The sequence below is a fragment of the Mytilus edulis genome, chromosome 4, assembly GCF_963676685.1.
Source record: "Mytilus edulis chromosome 4, xbMytEdul2.2, whole genome shotgun sequence".
Classification (NCBI taxonomy): domain Eukaryota; kingdom Metazoa; phylum Mollusca; class Bivalvia; order Mytilida; family Mytilidae; genus Mytilus; species Mytilus edulis.
Window position 1 is genome coordinate 20,373,972 of NC_092347.1, and position 24,170 is coordinate 20,398,141.

The following is a 24,170-nucleotide window of genomic DNA, read 5'->3' on the forward strand; positions in this document are numbered from 1 at the left end:
ATATATATTATGTATAATCATCAAATACAATTTAAATTTCAATATTATTGATGAACACGAATGCGGCCACATTCATTTCAGACGGAAACCGTCTAAAATTTTACTAAAATGCAAAAATTTTGAAAATTTCAGTAATTTAGCATGACTTAATGATGCTAGTACTCGATATATGTGCTTTATATTGTCAAAAACAGCCCATAGTTATGTAGCAGAAGCATTATTCTTTTCAATAAATATCTTAACGATTACATATTCACAATTTTCTAAAACTGCTAAATTTTTGGGCCAAAAAGGGGTCTTACTGAACCTACTCCTTTTATAGTATTTATATGTCTTTATCAAAGGTAGATTCCTTAATAGGCTCCATTTACGAATACATGTAGCAACTGGCTTGCATTTTTTAAAATAATATTAAATGGAGATATATGACCCTCAAATCCTCAAACTCGAATTTCTATTTCTCTTGAAAATTAGACACATCCTTACGATGTTAACAAAAGTATTACCTCTTTATTTGTCGGTCATATTGAGATTTTATATTTGTTATGATTTGATAAATACGTCTATTCAGTATGTTTCCAAGAGTTTGTTTAATCTTTGTAACGTAAATATTGGATTTATTTCAATTTTGAAATGATTTGTTGAATACAAATAACATCCTTATCAAATGCTACATTCTATTCTACAAAATTGAATTTTGTAATTTATATTCTGACAGGACTTGAAATCGTTGATAATGTTATAATGACTAGCGATTGTCCGAAGTCGTGGGTAACGGAGATTTGTCTATAAATATATCGTAGCACACTGATTGCTATAGGGTTAGACAGTATAGTAAATCAAATGCTATAGGATCGTTACACCGCATCAAATCGCACAATTCAACAGAACGGATAATAATTGTCTCAGGTAAGAACATATTGCTAACATAATTATTACGAATATATATGTTTAAAAAAATATTGATTGACTTGATTTTTTCTTAATATTCAGATTTTTATTGAAGACGAGATAAATAATATTCACATAAGATTAAAGGAACTTCATGATATAATCTAATATATGAATAGATTTTACTGTAACAGCAGATGCGAAAACAAATATGTATTTCGTATTTTAATCCCATGCTGTGGTATCTATCGTTTGAAAAACTAATTGTAATTTATTTATATTGAACTTTCGGCTATAAGTGGTCCTAATGAGGGTTCGGAAATGAATATATTTGATTCTGACTTGATATGAATTGAACATGTCGCCATTATATTACAAATGACTAAAAAATGAAATTCAGGCACTTATTAAACATTTAATATGGATTGGGAAGTTGTTAAATTTCTCAAAAAACAAAAACGTTATTGATGTGTTGGATGATATAACTGATTGTACATTTCTGAATTAATGAGCATACCAATTTGTATTTCGTAAAAAAAAAAGGAATTCGTTGAGTTACTTAAATCGTGCATATGCATATGCTAAATTAAATAATATAACATTAAAATACGTACATCTGAAAAGGAAAAACTTCAAGGATTTAGTGAAAACAACATTCAGCATTTTTTTCAATTATAAGAGTTTATATAACGAACACTATATATTCTGCATTATGTTGCGGAAACGTGAACTTCAAATAAACAGGAAATGTAAAGTTGTCAGTTGTTATTCGAAAGAACTAAGAAATTGTAATGGACAATACAAGTTTAAGGTAAAGTTGAAATCAAGCAAGAATTGATCGCAAATTACGGATTTTTTTAAATTTTAGAATAGTTTCACCTTAGATTAATCATAAAATGGCGTAAATATAAAATTTAATCTTGGTATCTATGATGAATTTATTTACCACCACTGGGTATAGGCCACATTTGGTGGATTTTTAATTCCATGAGGGTATCACAAGCCCAGTAGTCAGTATTTATGTGCTGACATGAATTATCATTGATACAGTTATATTTCATGTATTTATTAATTAACTGTTTACAAAACTTTTGAAATACTAATGCTTTTCTACCTCAGGAATAATTTACCTTAGCTGTATTAGCCTATACGTTTAAAATTTTGGTCTTCAATGCTGTCCAACTTCGTACAATATTTGGCCTTTTTAACCTTTTTGGATTCCAGCGTCACTGATGAGTCTTTTGTAGACGAAACGCGCGTCTGCTGTTAATACAAAATGTAATCCTGGTATTTAGAATGAGTTGATACATATGCATAAATGCGAGAAAATTAAAACAAATCGTAACTACCTTCAGAACATATCTTGTACAAAAAACTTGTAATTTACAACACCCCCTTCTTCTGTTTGTATATTAGTTGTGAAAGTACATGTGTACTTATAAAATAGTTATTTATCTTGATTCGTCTGGAAATTGATCATTCATATACATGCGATGCATTTATACCCCAATGATGCGAAAAGATGAGGTGCATTAAATACGAATTTTCATTTGAAGTCAATTCTTTGAAAAAGATTTTCCTGTTTCGTATTAAACTTTTTGGTAAAGTAAAACGCTTATACCATGTATTTGCATCAAATATAAACCGTTATATCGGTGTATTGAATAAATACATAAAAGAAAAAGTTAACAAATTCCAAAAGTCTATGAAAACCAGAGAACATATCTTCTGTAAGACTGGTGCTTCAGAGAGAGAAAAATATATAACTTCCTATGCAGCTTCTATGCATGGCATTGTACATTGAGACAAAAGGGAAATTAAAAAAAAAACTCGATAAAAGATAATTGGTTACTAATCAAAGACGGACACCATGCATGATCTAAGTTGAATTGAATTGTATATGAGTATCTCCGTGTCATTTAGGAAGTCATTTAAGTATTCATATGTCGTTTGTTGCTGTATATCATATGAATATTTTCTTTATAAAACTGGTCGTTATAGTATATTTCTTGTTAGACACTTTTCATTTCTTGGCCTTTTATAGCTGACTATCTAGTATGAGCTTATCTCATTGTTGGAGGCATTACGGTGACCTATAGGCTTCAGACCACAATTCATCCCTTTGTTCGTGGTCTAAGAATATAGGTCCCAATTATTATATGGGGTATTTCTTCCTAAGTATTCTGACTACTTATTTCTTTAAAATGTTTACTATTTAAGTGGTTCTAGAAATAAGTAAAACACGCGGGAAAAAGTAGGGTAGAAATTGGCCTCCGTCATTTATTCAAGATTTAAATCCTACCATTGGCATGTTTATATGGCTCACAAAAGAAACAGCTCTGATGGATTGATCTGGGACAAGAATATTTTCTTCAAATAACAATGGTCTATCAGCAGTTAAATTTATTTCATGTTTAATGCGATGCAAATTTTTTTATTAAATTTTAATTTTGCATTGTAACAAATTAAAAGTATAATTGTGTTTATTTTTGTGTCATATTGGTCTGTTATGAAGAGTTTACTCATTGGACATCATACCACAACTGCTCATAGTCGTAATTGAATATCATTTTAATTACTTCATTTCAGTGACGAATTTACTAAGCGACGACAGATTTTAAATATTATTTTAGTCTTATCATATATATCGGTCATTACATGAAAAAAAGTTAACCAGTGGTCTACGTTCTTGACCTACAGTGTCACTCGCTGGTTAGGCAATCTATATTGTGAATTGGAACCAGCACATAACATATTTCGCTGTATATATTATTGATGTTTTGTTCATTTTATGCCCCATTTATGAGCAGTATGTTTTCTGGTCTGTGCTTCAGGTTTAAGTTTTTGGTCGAGGTAGATTATAATGAAGTTGAAGTCCAATCAACTTGAAACTAAGTATACATGTTCCTTATGTTTAATCATTCTAATTCTAATGCCAAATTAGAGATTTTATCCCATTTTCACGGTCCACTGAACATAGAAAATGATAATGCGGATGGGGCATCCGTGTTCTAGGTACACATTCTTGTTTGTACATAAATCGGCTCTTTATCGCTGAACTCTAGGTGTAAACGTTTTTGTCATTTGGTTGTTGGTGGTAATGTGTCTCATACATGTCATAGTCAATCACCTTATACATTTCAATAATAAAAGTATCTCTAACAGCAAGCACTGTACACATTTCTTGAGATGTCAGAAACATTGTGGAGGATTTTAAGACAAAATATAGATGATTTACCGGAGAACGAACTGGCGATAGATTGAAAGTTACAAGTATAGGTCTACGTTTGAGAAACAGTAGTATCTGGCGTTTCGTTTCGATATGAAACAATAACTCAGTATGCGCACATTTGGATAACAAAAACTTGGGTTTATCAATATTTGTTCTTAAAAATGAAATAGAGGTTTAAATTAAAAATATTACAATATCTTCTTTACCTTTCTTGAAGTATTACACGAATAATGTATTATTTTATATACATATTTTGATTTTAGTATTTGGATGCATCTGGTTGAATCAATGTTATTTTATGAACATGTCTTGAGCAGTTAGCATTTCAACTGGTCGTTTAATTCTTTCATTTGATTATTGTCTATTTGCTACATTTAAGGTTAATCTTCATATCTTCGATCGTCTCGTGGTAGAGGCAGACTTGTTCAATAAGTTTTATGGAATGTATCGATATAAGCAACATAAGTGGCATCTTGATCTAAAGCAAATGTCAAATGCATAACCTCAAAGTAAGAATTGTAAATGCTGTTGTTTTTCATACATAAAGAGAGTTGATCGTTTTCAGGAAAACTATCGCTGCCTTTCAGCAAGTTTAAACAAATCATAAAATTGTAATTCAGCATTTTTAGACGGTTACAGACTTAACAGTATCTACCGTGTTTGTAATAGCATGATCAACACGACGTATGCCACATGTGGAGCAGGCTCTGCTTACCCTTCAGCAGCCTCTGATATCACCCCCAATTTTTGGTGGGGTTCATGTTGCTTAGCATTTAGTTTTCTATGTTGTGTCTTGTGTACTATTATTTGTCTGTTTGTCTTTTTCGTTTTTAGCCATGGCGTTGTCATTTTATTTTCGATCTACGAGTTTGACTGTCTCTCTGGTATCTTTCGGCCCTATTTTACAGTAGTTTTTTTTTCTTGTTTTTAACCGATACAAATTTTACATTTGAAAGAACTCTATCATATATTAATGATAACACATATTACACAACGTTTTTGAAATTTTAGGTCCTCTACACTCATCTACCTTATACGTTTTTGGTTTTTTAAATATTTTGATATCAGTGTCACTGGTCTTATGAAGACGAAACGCGCGTCTTGCGTATCAAATTATAAACCTGGTACCTTTAATAACTATCATAGTGTTTGACTTGTTATTGCTTTAGATTATTTTTGTTGTGTCCAATTTTTTCATTAGTATGAACATTGAATGAACGGTTCTCTACTTCATTATTAATTAGATAGAAAAATTGGTCACAGTTTCTTTGAACATGAAATTGACGGTTAACATATGGAATTCTGAAATATGAAACCAAAAACGCTAATCATACATTAACAGAATTGACGGATACAAATACATATATATGCATATATATATTACACATGTATGTTTGAAAATAATAAATATCACTTTGTTATTTCTACAATAAGAGTATCATTTCTGATATTAATATATAATATAGACTAGAACAATATCAAGAAGCAATTTGACAAGGATATCAAAGGGATTTTTTTAATTTTTTTTTCATAGAATGCAAATACTCTACCACGATATAAACTTATTCGTGAATTTATCAGTTATGTGGTGAATCGGAGATAGCAATAGTTAATTGATGTGGAAATTGAATCAATATATCAAATAACTACAAATCTAGGAAAAACTCGTTCACAAAGAAACAATACCAAACAAGATGCTTAGTTTTGTCTCCAACAGTATTTCTAATTTACTGACAGCTTCTGCATATTCCTCCGGTGGTAACTCAAATGCAACAAAAACAAACTTTAACTCTATCTCCTTGCATCCCCAACCTCCGCTTAATTTTTTGTTTACACTAGATTAAGCGACAAATTAGAAACGAGATTCAGCGATTAAAATAAAGAAGGAAATATGTGAAACCGTTTAAGATCATACTTTTCACAGAATACTTTTGAATTTATTTTACACCAAATCCGTAGGAAATATCAGGACTTTTATCTCTGATATCATGATTGAGTAATCAGTTGTAACTGACTTTTACCTATCTTTAATTAACTGCGACTTATAAGATCGTTACTTTGTTTTAGTACGTTACGTTTCCAGGTAAGAGGGAGAGTTCAATACTTTTATAAATGTTTAAACCTGCATTATTTTGTTGGTGCCTGTCCAAACTTAGCAATCTGTAATTCAGTGCTTGTCATTAGTTGGTGTCTGTTATAAATAATTTTTTGTTAATTATTTTGTCACAATGCGAGCCGATATTTTTTTTTTGAATCTACCATCTCGGGGCCTTTTTATAGCTGACGTTACGCATATGAGTTTTCTTAATTTTGACCCGTAAATGTTTTGTTTACGCATTGTCAGTTATGTCTTTTAAGATATTTTTAAATTATGTGTTCTAATACGGAGATTGTAGTTTGCATTGTTTAAATTTCCATGCTGCTTCAAAACACTATAGTATATGTTGTTGAAGATATGTGATTTCTTGATCAATATCGTATAAATTTACAAGTTGAGAGCATATTTTCTTACCGATTTAATCGATAGCAATTCAAATACAATGTTTCCATCAGAAAATCACTGTTGATAATGCGTTAAAGTGATTCGACATCCGGAGGATAAGAATTTTTCCTTTCTTCGATTCAAAATAATTATAACTAATACATTCTAAAACGCTTCCATAGAATAATGTATATTTTGTCTTGGTATATGTATTCCTCCTGATTAATACAAAAAAGACACTATTCACATTATAGAAAGATGATATACAAAGACCAGAAAACAGCCGATAGCTACTAAACAGCATTTCAACGCAACGAATACATCCCGCACCCGGAGACGGGCTTTAGCTGCCCTTAACAAAATAGTGTACTAGTTCAGTGAAAGAAGACCAATATATTTCACATACGTAAATGATTAAAGGTTGAATCCCAAATAAACAGTCTTGTTTAAGATAATCATGTATTACGTTTATCTTGGTTGGTATATTACATAACGATACATATTATCATCTCTCTCTCATGAAAAATAATACTTAGAAAGGCCCTAAAAATCTTTCGCGAAAAACGGGTCTTTACGTTGACCTTAAATTATGACTCATATCGGTACAGGAACAAGTCTGTATGGTTACCATTAGATGATTACATCTTATTTGTTAGGTGGATTATTGTATAACTTGCAATCATACCACATCATCTTATTTTCTACTGTTATATATTAAAGTAGCGCAATAGATGCCCATAAAAAAAGTCTACTACATGTCGATAAACGTTATCACCAAAACACGAAAAATGTTGCATTGAGTAAATTCTCAGCTTCAATCATCTAATCACAACTCCAGTAAGTTTATCAAAATATTTACCTTCCTCATCTGAGTGTATGTGAGTTGCAACAAATAATAACTTATGTCCATATGTTTTATTATAAAGGTTAATGACGAATTCTTTGATTGTAGGTAATGAACAATTGGCTGCTATGTCGGCCAGTACTATCACGGACCACTTTGCGATTATATGAAATGGTTGCTAACTCTAGAAATAGGCGTATTATGGACCTTTTTATTCATTAATATCATCATCATTTACGATTCATTGATTCATTGATTTGATTTGATTTATATTAATAAATTATATTCAAAATGTTACATTTGAATATCCAACATAAAAATGTTCATATCAGTTTTTTTTCTGTTTACATCAAGTTTTTAAATACGATGAAAAAGTATCTTTAATGACCTACCGATACTGTTAGATAAAGGACTAACACATATATATGTCCTTTATTCACAAGTTTTTAACCTATCAGGTTTTAAACGTTGTCGACGTCTACATTATAACATGGCCATATAGATAGATATAAAATTCGATGATTCAATTCCTAAGTAGAAAACTGTAGAAAGAACATACGTTGTTTTATACTGACGTATGTTGTAACTGAAGTATAATTAAAACTTACATTTTTACCTTGGGGTTTGTTAAGTCTGTCATATTTGGTGCCGTTTGTATTTTATTAACATATTTTAACACAGTGTTGTTACCTGTATTGGGTGTTTCGATTTATTTAAGAGCTATTAACAGTGTTAACAGTATTAAGTGTTTTATCAATTATCAGCAATAATCATCCACGTAACTCAGAATCAGTAGCTTCGTAAGAAGATTAATAACTTTGAACGGAATCTCGACTATACGCCTACATATTGTACTCACCGTCCGGCTTAACATATAAACGAGATAGAGATTTATATGTGTGAATATTTGAAAATAATGAACTTTTAAAAAGAAATTAAAGGCATCATTACATTTCAAACATAGGCATGCTCATTGAGGTACTCAATCAAACATTCACAGTTTGTCCAACGCAGCAATCCTGACAGAAAATAAATCATTTTGGTAATATCCTCTGGTATTTTCAACATATCTGTCAAGAAATACTAGTGTTTGTTAAGTCTTTAAAACGTTTGCAATACTTTCTGATAAATAAAAGTATGAAAATAAATCTAAAAACAGACGCATTAAGTGCTTCAGATGCATGCGAATAATAAAGTGTTGTTTTAATTTTTTAAAGCTCCATTATATTACTTATAAACTTGAGGTATTAGTTTTAACTTAATTGACATCAGAAGCCTGTTACTACGTATACTGTCGGCAGGTGCAAATTGAGTGGTCACCGTTGTTTGCTGTCCATCTCATTTGAAGCGCATTGGTTTTTTTTTGTTATCGTATTTGCTTCGAATGCAATAGTTGTGCTGCACATCAGCTAAGCGCATAACATACGGAGTAATAAAAAAAAATGCTTGGTGCAGTCAGAATGTGTCGTGGTTGGGTGATATCTCTTTCTATTGACTGTTACATTTGTGAACTATCATGCGTTTCTTCATCCCGTTAGATGCCTGCATGATTAACGCGCGTTCATGTATACTATAACCTCATTTTTTCAAAGGTTATACTTTGACAGAGTGAACTTTACCATTAGTTTGCTAGATTATTATGACACGGTTATAAGCATATGTGGTTCACTTTTTAGATTTTGAAATAGCATTTCAAATCCAGACCTAATTCTATGTGCTCCGTAAATGGCCTGTAATAGATATGATTCTTTCGTAATACACAAAAATACAAATGAAATTTAAGTATTTCTTCTGCTACCGTTACTATAAAAATATAATTTGGAGTAATTACTATTTTCCTATCTTGGATATGCATGAAATATTCGCCTTTGATATTCAGCAATGAATTAACGAAAATCACACATTTGCAATGCTGGACAAATAGAAGCGACAGAAGTTCATACTGTTCGACTTAGAGAAAAGGAAAATAAATTCAACTTATTTATTCCTTTCCAAGGCCTCGACTTTTATCAGGTTATAAATTTTTTTTTTAACTCTATCAAGAAAATCAGTCTTAATGCATTGATTTAAAGAATAATTACAAATGCAAATGGTTTGAAAACACAAGGGAAATCGAGAGATAACATATTTGTTGATTTTTTACCGTCACAGAATCGAAGAGTGATGTCCGGAAGGAATTACTGAAAGATGTTGCCAAATTTGTTTTAGTAATGATGGGCTATATTTACAAACCAATTGGCATATGTAATCTTTTGAATGAAAATCCGCATTACTTCAAATGTTACTTCTGCATTATATTTTTAGTTTTTCATAATGCAATGTTTCAACCACAGTTGCTTTCATCACAGTTTGTCGAAAGAGAGTTTCATGTTTGTTTCTTAATTACCTTATGATTATACCAGATTTGTTAAACGCAATAAACATATGTTATGAAAACACATCCAATCATCGACATTGAAATAAAAACTACTACAAGAATTTTCGTAGCCATTCTGTTGATGTAAATTGAGTTTAAAATAACGTGACGAAATTGGAAATGTGCATATTAAAGGAGAACACTTTTGATAATATGTGGATAAAATCAATATCTTTTATAAAACAACCAATATTAGTGTGCATCTTTAAAGCTGTATATAAACTATACATCTATAACCTGTATATAAAAGAGGGACGAAAGATGCCAGATGGACAGTCAAACTCATAAATCGAAAATAAACTGACAACGTCATGGCTAAAAATGAAAAGAACAAACAGACAAACAATAGTACACATGACACAACATATAAAACTGAAGAATAAACAACACGAACCCCACCAAAACTAGGGGTGATCTCAGGTGTTCCGGAAGGGTGAGCAGATCCTGTTCCACATGTGGCACCCGTCGTGTTCGTATAGACTGCGATTGGGTGTTTTACCATTTATCAACAGCTTAACCGATATAGCTAGCCAGCATTTGTATACCATATGTACATATATCGCTATAAATCTCCGCCCACAACCGGACAAAGGTTTCTGTATTACAGTTGACGAGTGTTGTATGAACTTTTGTGACCTCAATAGGTGTATTGCAATCGCATTTCGGTGACTATTGCTCTGTATGTTCCATTCACTGATGGGCAGCCCCTTTCTGCTCATAGACAATCAGAAACAGCAGTATTAACGTCATTGTATATGGCGCCAATCATAAAGACCAAAATTGAATGTGTAAGTCAATAAATCAATCATGCCACAATGTCAATAATCAGTAAATGTACGGACAGTTCAAAATTCTTAAGCGGAGGACAAATCATACACTTTCGTCTTAAATTGGACAATGTTTTGTAATTAATTCAACTGTTCGAATTGGTTGTTATATTATGATATTTAACTATTAATTTTGGTCAATGAAATATTGTTGACCATGGGAGATTCTTTTCTACGTACCCGTCATCAGCTGATTTTGGTATTTAAATATAACTGCGCGGGCCTCAAAGGATTTTGAATAAAGAATGCATGCGAGTTTTAAATCTTTCAAAGCAACAACAATGTCCAGAATTAGTTGCAGGATAAACACAATAACTCGTATTACATATGTTTCTTATGCTCGTGAAAACACCTCTGATATCTAAAGATACCAAACAGTTATTGTCTATTTCAACTCTTCATCTGTAAAGCTGTATAAAGACTGTTCGTCTGTTACAATGCATATAAACTGCGCATTTTTAAAGCTGTATATCAATTGTATACAGTTTTGGGGCCCTTTATGGCTTGTTGTTCAGTGTGAGTTAAAGCTCCATGTTGAAGACTGTACTTTGACCTGTAATGGTTTACTTTTAAAAATTGTGACTTGAACGGAGAGTTGTCTCATTGGCACTCATACCACGTCTTCTTGTATCTATGTACAACGGGAAAGATGCATATAACCTGTACATCTGTAAAGCTGTTAATAACATTTACATCTGTGAAGATGTATAGTAAGTGCACATCTATTCATAAGATCTACATTTTAGCATCTTATCCTTAAATTCATTACATACAGTACAGTATATACAACTTTACAGATGTACATTTTAAATACAGCTTTACAAATGTACATTTTGTATACAGATTTACAGATTTACAGATGTACAGTTTATATACAGGTTTATAGACTCATTTGATAATGCACACTTTTTATGATTATTAGACATGTTACGAAAATGTATATTCACGACACTGAGGTTGACAAATTACACTTTAAATGTGGGGACTGTGTCACAACACCAAAGAGATTACCTGTGTATACATTGGATTTTATTTAAAACTACATTGATCCTTTCGCAGGCAATTCCGTATGGAACGAATATTCAATAACATTTATAGATATTAATAATTTCCACTATAGTTTCAAGAAACTATAATAATACTGCAAAAGATGGGGGACGTTCATGTTATTGCAGTAGAAGTGCGTGGCAACGGAGACACGGGGTACACACGTGTGTGAATTATTTGGCGAGCCCTTACATTTACATCTTAAAACCACCTTATGCACATATTTTGGGAGAGGGGGGGGGGGGGTCTAGGATTAAATTTGAAAAAAGGCAGGACGGGAGTTTTGAGTTGAAACAAAACAGAACGAGTAACTTGGCCAAAAAAATCCTAAAATTTAAATTGCTTACTATGTATAATATGTGATTATCAATCTAGAATTAGATGAACTTGTATAACCCCCAGCCCCCCTTTTTGTAGACCACCCACTCCTACGCGCGTACACCTTTTATGTCTTATACCAGGTTTTAGCCAGCAATGATATCACAAAAGCAATTGTCGTATAAGATGTTAAATACATAATGATGTTCTAGATAAATGTAATTTGAATTAACCAAGACGCACAGGATTTAAATTTTACCTATTTAAATCTATTAGCAATGTTTTGACACCGTCCCCAAATTTAAAGTCTAATTTGTCAACTTCAGCGTCGAGAATATACCTTTTCGTAACATGTCTATTTGTACTAAATTAGCTGCGTATAACTTAAATTAGTTATACAATTTCTGAGTGAATGATCAAAAACTACCAGAACAACTATTTTTTCCAATACATCGTTTGTATTTTTTACAAGTAGTTTTTCATATCGTAAAATTCAGTAAATTCTTTTATATGGACATTTCGTTTCCATCGATTTGAATCAAGTTTTCACATTTGATTTATAACACCAATATCCAAAATTCAAAATGTTAAAAACAAAACCGATAACAAATCACGAATATGTTATAATGTTTCATAATTTCATATTTATTTGTAGACTAGACGGCATCCAATTAACAATCGGGATGACCGCAGAAGAATGGCAATAGTTATTTGACCTTATATTAAACGTACATTTAATCATTCATTGAACAGACAATAGCATACAATTATATTAAGATATTTTTAGACTGTTTGATTTCATGTCCTCTTATAGTTGATGCGTTTCCCTCGGTTTTATTTTGAAAACCCGGATTTGTTTTCGCTTAAAAGATTTATTCATATTGAACAGTGGAATACACTAACCGATGTTGCATTTCTTTGTAGACTACAATAACTAGTAAATCATCATTTAACTTCTATAAGACTTTTTGGAGCCAACACGCGCAAACCATATCGAGCTACTATTTAAACGAGACAGAATTACATCTGTACCAGCCAATAATTCATCAGTGATGTGTTTGAGCTTATAAGAACTCCATTAAACAAAATTGACTGTTTACATCATTCTAATAGTCCGTCTAAATCGTAACTTCTAGTCTTTTAAACTGTCTTAGATTGAAAAATATTCGTTGAAAGTGTGTTAAATATTCTAAAGTTCAAAGACTTATTAAACATGTCGCCAGTAAGATAAGACACAAACATATCGTATTTGTCAACCAATTTGCAATGGTGTGCATAAAACATTTGCTCTGTTCTTTTTATCGTCCTACGTTATATATTGACCACCTTGTTGTAAGAACAACTCTACTTTACGTCGAGTATACACGAATGAGACAATAACCCGACAATTGAACAACGCTCTCGTAATGGTTCTACACATAGAGTATAAGGCTAATAATCAAGATTTAATTATGTAGCACTACATCACAGTGTACCAAAATAGAGAATCATTGCCCTCACAACACTTTACTCTTTGTAAATTGTATCATGCTTACATTTTAAGTGTGAACATTGCAAAGAACAGATTTTACCATTATAGCTTGTGCTCTAGACTCTATCCGACTGAATACAATGTAATTTGGCATTCTTTGTCTAATTCAAAGCAGAACTTGTGCAATATTCGATAATTGTTAAGATTTGTATTGTTTGAAATTTTGATGTATCCTTACAACTTCGAAAATAGTAGTATTCAAGTATTGAAACCTCCTTGTCTTTCAATAATCCTTAAATTTGAACGGTCCAAGAAAGCGCACCGAATGTACACGTTTTTGTAAAGTGTTTTTTTTTTCATTTTCCATTACCACTTGATGTCACCCCTGCTTCTGTAATATTATAAAAGTCATGTGTTCCAACACCAGGTAACCAGTATTAACATGATTTAAATTATACATTTTAGGATTTCATCAAAAAATTATAAAACTGCAGTTTTGGGCCACCCAGGCTAAACTGCTTTTAGTTATTACTGGCTTATCCAGTTTCACCTGTATTAATACACTCACATGGCGTGTTTTTTTTATTATAAAGTGATGGTGTCTAGGATCACGGTACAGTTTATTCCACACACATGTCTTATCGTTATTCACACTGACATCGGAATCATACGCTGTTAGTTTTGAATCAACAATGTACCTTTTTTTATACTTTCTATTCGAATTGAACATATCTGTGATTTCAGTATTCAATTTAATCTTAATCAGGTATGTATATCTAATTTGACATTGGATCTAATCATTTGATGCTTCAGGCAGTTGCAAAAAAAAAAATCAATGGTCTTATCGTAAATCATCTTTAAACTTGTTGAATGTTTTTCTTCATTTTATTTTAATAAGAAGTTACCTTTCCAGATCTGCACCTGGATAATAGATATAAATATGTAATTTCTTTTTTTAAAAGATACACCATACATTTAGAAGAATTTGGCTATTTATTTAAGGTAATTTTGACATATAGCTCTTCAACGGTTTCGGTACTTACATCCTCGAATTTCAAGTGTTTGGCTTTGAGCGTTCCTGATGAAGGCGCTTCGAACGCATTTAATTATTAAACGTGTTGATTTAAATTTTTTAAACATATCTACGCAAAAGACAGATATAATAGTTTGAATGAAATAGCAACATTTGAAAATATAGTGAACATAATTAATGTTAAAACTGTGTAAGTTCTAATGTTTCCATACTTGAAGATTCGAACTCGGAACTAGTGTTGCGATGTGATATGAAATTAGGATTGATATATGTTAATTATTCCTTGCAATTTCAGGAATAAATATCACAGCTAAAACTTAAATGCTTGTATCTGTACATTTAGTAATGGTAAAGAATTAAATGTTTACGGCTTAATCGAAACTGTTACTTCAAGTATATTCGAATAAGAATATAAGCATACTTTATTTTTGGGTTTAATTTCTCGTTTCTATGATTATAAATGCAACCTGGTAATGGTCAACAAATCTTTTTCACAAAAAGTTCGGCACGCTGTGATTTTTTAAAAGTACACAAACCAGAAAACAACTCTCAACACTTAGAACATTCATGCTTCATCAAATTTCATATGTCGTTTGGTCATATGCCTCCTAATGTATCTTAAGTATATATACATTTATGATTTTTAACATTTTTGGTGAAACGTTTCCCATGAAGGTTTTTGTAGCACTGTAAAGCTATCGCTTCTGATGGACTGCTCTTTCCCGAGGATATCATCAAATCAGTTATCGGTGTGGGTTAGAGACATCGTTGATAACATACCTTGATCAAATTCCTTATAAATGAATTATTAAAAAAACTTAGGTTGCAATTTCTTTCATTTAACTTTTGGTCATATAGTTTTTTAAGTATTCAAACGGTTTTTAATTTTGAGTTTGAGCGTTTGTAATTTAGTAAAACCCAAACGGCAAGTCGAACGCGCTTAATATACATGAAGTATTTGCTTTTATTTTCAAAGAAATAAATGTCCAGTATCCATGACAAATGTGTACCTACCTTTAAGATCAAACTGCAACCCATAAACTAGATAATATTTCTTCATCATATTATATAATACCATTAACGGTTACCCCATTAGAGGCACATTTCGACGACACATTTCTTCTGAGAAATGCTGACGGCCAAAATGTTTGAAAATCAAAAAAGGTGATCAATAAAAAACAACACAAGGTATCGCCATAGCAAGACAAGGAATCAGAACAAAGACAGTGTTTGAAAAGTGAATACGGTTTTGTCAATTCGATTTGGAATCCAAAATTTACTTCCTATGGAAACAAACCGTTATGAGATGTTTGCTTTACTTTAAATTTTAACCAAATATGAAAAACCTAGACCTTCATTCACTTTATTTAATGTCCGCATTACAAAAATAGCCTAAATATAATCTTAATTCGATATGTCTAAAATTTGTTCATGTATGCCATTAGAAGATTTGTACGTTAATCATGAACATAATTGATACTGAGTTTCAGTTTAAAAGCCGTTGGCTGTAAAACTTAATGGAAGTTCGATCTGTTGTAATCTTTAATGGCATCTTTCAATTTGCTACTAAATTACATTGACATTATCAATAATTACAAATACACTGATAATCAATTTCAAGATACGAAATAACTACAATAAGAATGGATTAATCAAATAACGCTTGTCTTTTACCAATGCCACTGGTGAAATTCTAAGTTACCTAGAAAGTTATGCACCAATGACACATTCTCTCATTATAGTACTTATTTTTGATTAACGAAGTGCACAATGTTATGACCGACTGCATTCACGTTTTGTCGTTTGGATAGAACTTCATTTCTTACATTGCATGTATAAAGAATAATATAGTTGTACATGTTTCCATAATGTAACAAAATCGTCATTCCAATCTGAATCAATGTGAACACCGTTAAAGGGAAACTATTGGCAACTGGTCAGATGATATTTCAATATCATTCATGCTAACAAATTGCACCCTTGTTCTGGTTTTGTTAATTTTCAATTCCGATTTCATCCATTATGTTAATACCAATGAATTACATACCATTAGAAACCCACTATATAAAGATTTAGCTAATTCGTTAGAAAAATGACAGAAATAAATAATGTATATGTAAAGTACCCATAAACACAAGTGTGAAAATAAACACCAATAGTCAAACTGCTGAAAATGCGACAGCCATGTTTGCTCTTTGGACGTTGTGAAATAAATTATTCATTTTTTTAATCGTAATATCAAACAGTTTGTTAGAATATAATAGGTCTGAAAAGAGCACAGCTTTTGCAAGGTATCTATTTCAGCAATGTAATTAAAAACCGATCTCTCATCGCTCCTGTTTCTGATATGTCGCGTGGGAGATCTAACGAAACCGGCTTTGAGGTCACATGTGAGTGAACTAAAAGTCATGAATTTATAAAGATATGCAAATGAGTTGACGACCTATTAATAATCCAATCAAAAAAGTTTATGAATTATAATGACTGACGATTTCGTCGTAAATAAAATCAGTTACATCCCTTTGCCTTACGTTAAACTTCCAAGATCGTGGAAGACTCAATTTCATTGGTCGAAAAAGACACACCTACGAGGTCACTCACATGTGACCTCAAAACGGGTTTCGTTAGATCTCCCACGCGACATATCAGAAACAGGAGCGATGAGAGATCGGTTTTTAATTAGATTGCTATTTCAGATATATATGTAACTTCAAGGACTTAAAACAAATATACTCATCAAAGATTAAGAACATAACAGGTTTTAAGAAATTGAGATCAGTTAAGTATGAGTAGGCAAAAAAGAAAAGAAAAAAAGGAATTGTTCATACATGATCTCTAATGCTATTGTCATGTAAAGTAAAAAATTGATAGTCTTCAACTTATTATTGAGTATATTTCAGTGTTGTGCATTTGTTGTGTGCAATGATGTACATTAAAATGAGTATGTGTTTAACATGCAATTGTGATGAAGCTCGTAATATTTGTAATAACTTGTAATATTGAAAACGGCTTGCAATGAATGAAAAGAGAAAATTCAAACGTACAGGATTTACAACTAATTGCATAGCAATAAGCGAGATTCCTATGATTAAATGTACTGACAGCGCGTTAAAAACAAATAAAAAAAGAGCAAAGAACCAAATTTTAATACTTTTTTTTACTGATGAATGTTAATGATGTGAATGTTTTTGTCATTGACATTCTTTTTTCGTTCTAAATATCAGTAAACTATCATCTTCCTAATTTTATGGGAGTAACGTAACTATGCATTTAAATGTGTAAATTGCATACGAAAATATATGTGTAAATGCTATGGAAGCAGGACAAAAAGTTTTGCAAGCTTTTATCATTTGTAGCTAGTACAGCGACAATATACATTTTCATTTTCCGAACATTTAAATTGACTATAATAATGCAGTAATAAGTGTATGCCAAGTTCATTTTGTTCAAGTTCAAGTGAAAAACAACTAGTTCTCTTTTGTTTCAAATCGGACAATGCTTTGGTATCTGCTTTTTCTGTTGAACATATTTCCTTTGTTGCAATAGATCATTAATTTTTTTTGAGCGATATATTTTTGTTGTCTATTCGAAATTCTATTCTGCAAACCTTCTTTATGTGAATGTGTGCTTTTCTCATTAGTACACTGGCCTGTTTGAAAAAATGCAAAATATGTGAGTTTTTCTGTCTTTCAAAGCACAAGCAATCAAATTTAAAAAATCCACCATTTTCTAAAAAAAAAACTGTACCAAGTCAGGATAATGACAGTTGTTATCCATAAATTTCATGTGTTTAAGCGTTCAGTTTTGCCTTTTGATTAGGGACTTTCCATTTTGAACTTTCCTCGGAGTTCAGTATTTTTGTGATTTTACTTTTCACTCCAAACAATAATAAGTAATAGTTCGCTAAAGCACCTCCCATAAATACAGCTGATATTTGAAGACACTAAACAGTTATTGATGAGACCCACACGTAGCCTCTGGCTGTTGACAATCCTCTTTAAAAAAAATAAAGATTTAAATTAAACAGTTATTGTCTATAGATGCGAACGTCAGTTCATAGGACCCAACACTAAACTGTTACGAAGACTGTATTGTTAACACTACCGTCGCGTATGATGAATTTGAATATCATGATGATAGCTATAGCATACTGTAGTAAATGTATTTGAGTCTTGAATAGTCATGCAGACTATATGTAACATGTATACATCATGCAAAAAAGATGAATTATACAGTAATTTTCAGTTGTTAAATCTTTTAAAGATTCAAAATGTTGATATGAACGTTATTTTCCGCGGCAATAAGTACTGGATAGAGGAATACTATTTTGTTATTATTGTACTTTTACAAAAGTTGTCAAATATATAACTCTTATCAAAGTTTAATCAATTTCGTATATTAATTCGCACAGTTAAAGAATTTAAAAGAAGGCTGTTATTGTTTATTTGTGTCATTTACTACATGCATTTACAAGATATTATAACTGTCGATTGAATCTGAATTTAATAATAATGTGTCAAGTTTCCTCAATCTCAAGGAATTAATTATTAGAATATCTCTGTCGGTTGTTTTTATATAATTGATGGCTGAAATTTGCTTAAAAACAACTAGGCCTTATGTACTTTTACTCGCTAAAGCTGAAAACGAAAGTCTTCCTTAGTGTTATAATTCATAGTGACATTTTTTCAATTTGCAAGAAAATCACTCTGTAATTGTCAATAAATACACACGAACTCCTGAATCAAATTTACAGCAAAAATAACGAACTCAATGATTGATTGATGAAATGAATCTTTCATGGATATCCATAATTTTATACTAAGTGCCTAACCCAACAAAAGTGTAATGCACTAAGGAAATTTTCCTGCATTCTATAACAGAAAGTATTGATTAAAAAAGTGCAAATTGTCATGCTCAGTTGTATTTAAGATTGAAAATGCACTTTCTTTGGGAAAACCAGACGATATATCCAATAATGTTATTGTATGAATATTTTTTTGAAATTTTGATTAAAGTCAATTCAATTCGTTATAGCATACATTTTATGTCAGTTTCTCAATCAATTTTTTTTCTCTGGTTTTATTCAACAAACACTTTATATGCAATGTAAATAGGTGTTTTAGGCTTTGTTGTTGTTGAATCATGATAAACACGGAATTGGAATTCTGTTCAACTATTACAAACAAAAAGAGAAATTTGAAATGTATTTATGAAAAACTACACATCTACGGTGTCTTTAAAAAATGTTTTCCTTTAGTATAATTTCTATTCTTTTAAACTGCAGCGTGGAAAATATTTATCAAATTCAAATTGAAAGGCTATTTTAAAAGCGTTTTAGTTCATTTTTGGTTTTCGTTTCACAGTATAAAGTCTTTTCAAAATTCGAATTTATTATTATTGTTGGAAATTTGACTCTGTGATTTAAACATATACGAACATCTACTTAGTGTGATTTTATTTTATGTGTATAATCGTAGGGAAAAGTGTCACCACTCAGATATGAAAATATAAACATAAAAGGAATTCATTGAATTGACATTTGAGGTTGTTTGTTCTTGAAAAAGTATTTTCGTTTTATTGATATAGATAAAAACAGTTTAGTGTTGTCTCCACTGAAGATTTATATATTTTGTTAAGATTTATTCTGACGTCACACAACATAAGGTGTAAATCTCATTTCAAAAACCCTCATGAGATGTCAACCAATTTTATATAACAGACAAGATAATAATTTTATAAAGAAAAATAATTATGTGAATTTGAAGGGTTATATGATCTATTTAAAGCAACACTTGGGAATTTATCAATAAAATAAACCAATTACTTACTGAGCTGTATCAGTCTGTTTATGATTGATTTGCATAAAAAACATTAACGTAAACATTTGTTAAGAAATTTGGTCCAAACGTTATGCATTTGTATAATGATATATACAAGCACATCTTAATATTTAATTTAACAAAAGGGAAATTGAATTAAAAACATATTTCGAGTTCGTTCATGACATCTCCAAGATTATTTTTTTTTTTGGAAAAAAATGTTTTGTATTATTATACATTTGGCAAAATGCTAGAGTATGAGCTATTATTATGCATTGGGCATAATGAAGTGAAACTTGTATTGTGCAGCCAATCTATATTCTTTCTCTCCATTTGACTTCGTTTTTAGTGCAATACAAAATTCCTACCACTTTCCAACATACCCTCTATTTTTATAGCTCACTTAGTCTATCGAATGCGCCTGCAAACTGACATAGCCGCCATGGCATTAAATAGAACATAGGGGACATGCAATTGTTGGTTTATATCTCTCAACTAAAGCATTTAGATGACATCTGACAAATGAGTGAAAATGTTAATCAGGTTAAGATCTATCTGCTTAGAAACTTTCAGACAAGTCAAACGATGCGTTGTTGATTTGCTGCCCTTGAATTGGTTATTTAAAGGCAATTTTGCCAAATTTGGCCACAATCATCATTAGAGTATCTAAGTTTATTATGTGTTCGATTACACCACCTACTTACCAACATGGCTAAAAATAGAACATAGGGACAAATGCAGCTTATATCTCTAAAACTAAAACTAAACCTAAAAATCAAAGTATAATCGTTAATTTATTTTATGCATCAATTGTAAACAAAACTATAATGTAAGCGACACTGGGTCATTCGGGTTTCTAGTTTTTAAGATGAGATTAGATATATTGAGGACTTATAATAAATCTCGGTCGACCCACTTTTCAGAGCCTAACTTATAAAATTATTGTTAATTTGGTTTTGTTAAAATGCTTGAAACACGGCACAAGACATTTAACCAAAATTAAAGAATCAATCTATCAACTTCATGATATTTCACCTTGTTTCATAGTATTCAGATTTTCAAGATGTTTTTGGTGACAATGAATTACAAGACAATACACTTTATACTTTTAAATAAAGTTAAGTGAAATAAAGTCAGATGTCTGTGATAGATATATTCAACTTGTGAAGTTTTACCCTGGGGATGCACTATTTGTCTGGATTTGTCGTACAGTTTAGCTACCAGTCTCTCAATTTCTCGTTTTTTATTTATCACCGAATACAAATTACTGATGGATTTGTATTTGTCATGCGCCACACGACGGTAACATCTACAGTATTAGTTTTTATGATTAATTCCCGAATGCTTCTGTTATTTATTTCCTTCCTGCAAATTCTAGACATAAGATGATCTTACAATGACATTCATATATGATTTGCATGCATATACTGTTATCGTAAGTATTGCTTACAACGTGTTATAAGATTGGCCGTTGAAAGGTATGAGAGGTGCAGCCATTGTGTTGTCAGTAGTTATATATCAATGTCAATGACACTGTTATATTGCATGGCACGGATGGGTTTATACAAATACTGATCAACAAATAATTCATGGCAAAGCACAACAACCGATAGTCAAAGAAAATTTATATAAAGCGAAACATCGTTTTTATCATACATGTAACACTTTTTAAAATCTTAACAATAATTTTAATGACGTGTTTTGATGTCATGCTCGAATTATGTTAAGGTTTCATCAGATAATTCAAATTTTAGTCAAAAACACTTTACCCCATACATTAAGATTTTCATCAGCCCCAACTACTTTAATCATCCGATGTCTTAATGTCCCGGAAGTCTTGCCCATCAATTCTAAATTGAACTAAAAAGAGTAAACACATTTGATTCATTGTAATGAATTGGGAATTGTGTAAAAATATACTTTTCTAGCAGTTTAACGACTGTATTTTTTCAATAGTCTTTAATCATAATTTATAATTGTGTTCTTGTTGCAGGTTACACGAAACTGAATCTGAAGGTCGAAACCAGTGTCTAAGAGGGAAACAATGGATTGCAATGGAACTTCATACACGAACAATTTTACAAACAATACTGACTTCTGTCCAAATAACAAAGGTACAACTGAATGGGAATTATGTGTTTACACTTTATTCGCTCCACGTGCAATTCTAATAGATAGAGTTGTTTCCCCTTTTTGGTATTGCATTGGATTTCTCGGAAATATATTAACGATCCATGTTTGGTCAAACAGGAGGCTAAAAAGATTAAATACGTCGTCGCTGTATTTATCTGTTCTTGCGATTACTGACACTATAATGTTGATACTGCATATGTTAATGGAGCTGGAATATGCATGGGGAAAACCGACATTACGATACCCTGTGTGGTGTACTATTTTCTTTGTTTTGTTTTATTTTTCTCAATATATGAGTCCTCTGTTAGTTTTTGGATTTACCTGTGAGAGATTGGTTTCAATAATTAGACCTTTTAAAAGTGAAAGGTTTTCAAGACATTCTAGAGCGCCGAAAGAGATAGCTTGTTTGACAGCCTTTGCTCTGATCATATCACTAGGACAAATTACGGGATGGACGGTAGAAAATGGTGAAATAAAACCAATGTATAGAACATTTTATGAAACCTGGTCTTACATTACGGAAATTGTTATTTTCATTATAATACCAGTGATCACTTTGATTTTTAACATACTGGTAATGAAAACAGCAAGGGAAGCCACGAAGTTCAGACGGGAATCAGCACCAATATCCAAGCACTCTATTTCAAACGATGGACAAATTTTACAACGAAAAACTGCGTCAAAAATATTACCGACCACTCTTACATTGATGGCTGTGTCATTTTACAGGATTTTTACTACAGCACCAATCACGATAATATATTTATTTCAATATCAAGTATTTCCGTATGGAGATCCATGTTTAACAACGAGTGGGATGGCTGTAGATCCAGTATGGCAGAAATATCTACACTGGCTTGTTTTTAAGAAAATTCTAGATGAGGTTGGAATATCCCAGTACTCTTGTAATATCTTTATATATATTGTTACTGCGCGACATTTTCGATCAGAATTGTTGAGACTGCTGTGTTCTAGACTTCCGTGTGCTGACAATGACTCCATGAGAAAAGAATTTATGATGCTTAACCAGAGTAATGGTGTTTCAATGACACGACCTACAGATGGGTCACTTGTATAACCTTAACCGCGCTCAACAGTACGGGTTTAACTTTTTAAGGCTTTGAAATATGATTTTAATTAAATCTCTCGTAAAGGTGAATGAAGATATCATCTACTTGACTATTCATGAATATTATATTATATATTGATGTTATGTCAAAGTTAGACATTTTTTTTTTATTTCGAATCTGCGATTGTTGTCTTCTCCATTATTCCCTGGTAATATTTCAAGAATAACTGACTATAATTCATAACTTACCATTTATTATGCCCTTAAATAAATGATTGAAGGTTTTGTTTTTTTAAATACTAATTTATTCCTCCAAGTCAGATAGTTTATGAGTTCAGTTCTTTCACCTGAAATTACTAACATACGATGTGAGATGTTTGTAAACTACAACGTAATGGAAAAACAAAATGAATACACAGAGGACGAAAAACATTATCTAAACAATACATCATTCTGTAAATCGTCCAAAATCTAAGGAAAATTTAGATACTTTAAGCAAAATGTATTGCATTGTCTGTATTTTCACAGTTTTCAACAAATACTAATTTGATCCTTCAACACACATTTAAAGCCGAATGATTCGAATAA

At 31.3% G+C, this 24,170-nt stretch overlaps 1 long non-coding RNA gene across 1 annotated transcript; it reads left to right on the top strand.

Moving 5' to 3' along the window:
* Positions 1-781: 781 nt before the first annotated feature.
* LOC139518395 (uncharacterized) lies at positions 782-23,867 on the top strand. Its single transcript, XR_011663330.1, has 2 exons — positions 782-909; positions 22,374-23,867. It is a non-coding gene; the product is annotated as an uncharacterized lncRNA (long non-coding RNA).
* Positions 23,868-24,170: the final 303 nt, after the last annotated feature.